This window comes from Ursus arctos, unplaced genomic scaffold (assembly GCF_023065955.2).
Source record: "Ursus arctos isolate Adak ecotype North America unplaced genomic scaffold, UrsArc2.0 scaffold_15, whole genome shotgun sequence".
In the NCBI taxonomy this organism is placed as follows: domain Eukaryota; kingdom Metazoa; phylum Chordata; class Mammalia; order Carnivora; family Ursidae; genus Ursus; species Ursus arctos.
Genome location: NW_026622819.1, coordinates 36,672,431 through 36,675,422, shown reverse-complemented (window position 1 = coordinate 36,675,422; position 2,992 = coordinate 36,672,431). Strand labels below are relative to the sequence as shown.

At 38.0% G+C, this 2,992-nt stretch overlaps 1 pseudogene; it reads left to right on the top strand.

The window, feature by feature from the left end:
• Window positions 1-2,577: 2,577 nt before the first annotated feature.
• On the top strand, window positions 2,578-2,689 carry LOC113260991 (U2 spliceosomal RNA; annotated as a pseudogene).
• The last annotated feature ends 303 nt before the right edge of the window (window positions 2,690-2,992 follow it).

Sequence of the window (2,992 nt, the reverse complement as noted above, 5' to 3'; positions counted from 1 at the left end):
CTGAAGAGCTACAGTGGTATCTAACCATGGCGGACAGTTCAGAAAGTCCGTCAGTATCTCCAACGCCTGATAAAGCTGGTAGGGTCATTCAGCTAAACGTGAGGATCAAAAGAGAGAAAAATAAAAATAGACTTGCTGATAGCATGTTCCCTCTGGAAAGCGACTCCAAGAACACACCAGGCTACAGAAGAGCCAATGTCTGCAAATGACAGACCAGCAAGAAAGGGTGAGCGCATCAGCAACTGACCAGATGCTTCTAACATGCCAAGTGCAGTCTTGGGGTCCAGAGCCCAAAGCCAGGTACTCCATAGCACTCAGACAGGAGTGGAGATGGGGAAGACCCACACCCGGGGGAGAAGACCCACATGCCTAGGAGAGTCTCACCTGCTCTGGGATTATCTGAATTTTTGTCTGGGCAGCAGGAGGGTATCTTCTGTCTATATGCCTTCTTCACCTGAAAGAGAGGATGTGGTTCTTTATTCTCTCACCTTGGGACAGTCAGGACAACCATGCTAAAGTGATAAGGGAAATCTAGGGTGTGTTCCCTGTACCCAAAAGAGGGGCTGCTGGCTCCCACACTGAGACTGTCACCTCACAATCAATGAAGAGATTTGCAGTGGAGGAGGCAAAGGCTTTGGAGGAAGCCAGCTGCTGCTCCCAGCCCAGGGGCTGGACGTGCTTCCTGGTGAGCTCCCATTCTCAACACTGCAGATATCAAAGGGCTCCTGGAAGAGGCAAGATTCTCTACTACCAACAGGAAACAGGCACTCTCACACACTCTTGGTGGGCAAGTAAAATAGAACAATCTTTCTGGAGGTAGATCTCACCATGAAGTTTTAAAATGTATTTTCCCTTTGATTCACGGTTAGGAGCTTGGACTTGTAGAAGTATGCCAAAATAAATATACAGGGATGTACACTGCAGCATTGCTTATAGTAGCCCCCAACTAGAACTCATCAATGTCTTTATCAACAGGGAGACCCATTAAAAAATTATGATAGCGACGCCTGGTCGTTAAGCGTCTGCCTTCGGGTCAGTCATGATTCCAGGGTCCTGAGATTGAGTCCTGCATCGGGAGCCTGCTTCTCCCTCTGCCTGTCGCTCCCCCTGTTTGTGCTCTCTCTCTCTCTCTCTCTGGCAAATAAATAAATAATAAAATCTTTTAAAAAATATGATAGAGGACTGTATGGGCTAACTGGAAAGATCTTTAAGGAATAATGAGTGAAAAAAGTGAAGCTTAGAAGAGTATATAAAATATAGTCACTTTGGGGTTTAAAATAAAATGAATGCATGAAATATAACTAGAGATACCCAGGTATGCACATAGTCTTTGTTTTCTTTTTTTCTCAAAGCAATCATAACAACTTAAATGGTTTCCTTTGGAGAGAGACTGAAAGTAAAAGAGAAGGAAATAATTACTTCTCATTTTATACCTTTCCATAATTTGAAGTTTCAAAACTTAGACAAGTTTTATTATCATTTTTATTGTCAATAGCCCACTATGCTGCCTTCTGTGACCATGAGGTAATCTAGTTGGAGCGTGGCAATCAGAAAGTTAGAAAGACCAGGAAGCTCAGTTTCTTTGCTGAGTAGCTGTATTAACTAACCCTAGCGCTACTCTATTTTAGGACAAAATATGATGTAGGATAAAAGATTTTCTTTACTCTTAAAGTCAGCTGAGTTGGAATTTTATGTTACTTGCCGTCAAAGTGACCTAAACTGATAAAAAGCTGTGGAGATATAAAAGGCATGTTCTGGGCTCTACAAGGCATGAATTGAGATGCAAAGGTCAGATCATTCTCTGCTACAAACTTCAGCTTCAAAATGAGATACAAATGACTGTTAAACATATGAAAAACTCAACCTCACACTTAAAGAGAAGTGCACTTTAAAACTATAGTGAGATGCCATTTTTCATCTCCATGTTGACAAAGATCATAAAGCTTGATCACATCCATATTGTCAAGGGGAAATCAGCACACCCATTCATTGCCGATGGGATTGTAAAGGATATAAAGCTATGGAAGGCAATTTGCTAATAACTTTCAAAACTAAAAAGCTGAACTAGTTTTAGTTTACTAGTTTGGTTACTAGTTATATCATTGTTTGTAAATGCAAATTGGCTAAAAACTATCCAATTGCCCATCATAACAGGAACAATTAATAAATCACATTACATGGATACTGAATTCTATGAAGTCGTTAAAAAGAATGAAACAATTGTATATGTACTGATATGAAAATACATCAAATAAATATTAAGTGAGAAAAACAATATGCAGAATAGTACAGAATTGAATACAACTATTTGTGTGTGTGTGTGTGTGTGTGTGTGTGTGTTGCAGGGTAATTCTAAAATGTATAAACCATATCTGGAATGAAAAACAAGAAACTGATAACATCAGTTGCCTTAAGGAAGGAAGTTAGGTGAATGCAAGGCAGAGGAGGAAGATCGATGGACTTTGACTATATGCCTCTTTGTGCCTTCGGAATTTTGTGCCATGCACTTGTATTTGCTATTCAAAATGACTCATTAATAGAAGGAGGAGGTAACCACAATAATAAAAGAATAACTAGATAGCTTCTCAGCCATTTGGTCAAAATCAAGTGTAGTATCTGTTCTTATCAGTTTAATATCTGATATGTCTGTTATCTAATAGTAAAAGAATAGCTTAATTGACGAATATCACAAGATGTTAAACCAGGAAAATTTATTATTTCTATAAATGCAGAAATGTATTTTATTTTCAATATTCATTTAAAAATGTTAATAAAGATGGAATGATTCTTCATATAATAAAGTATGCCTAACACAGAAAAAAAAATCAGGCAAAAAAATGAGAAGAAGCTGAGATGTATTTTCACTACCGTTCTACAACTACATCGCTGTTAATATTCTAACTTGATTTATTGTAAAAATACACTTACACATAAATGTCGAATGTACAAATTTACACAAAATTCAATTATGCAATTATTTTATATTCTGATT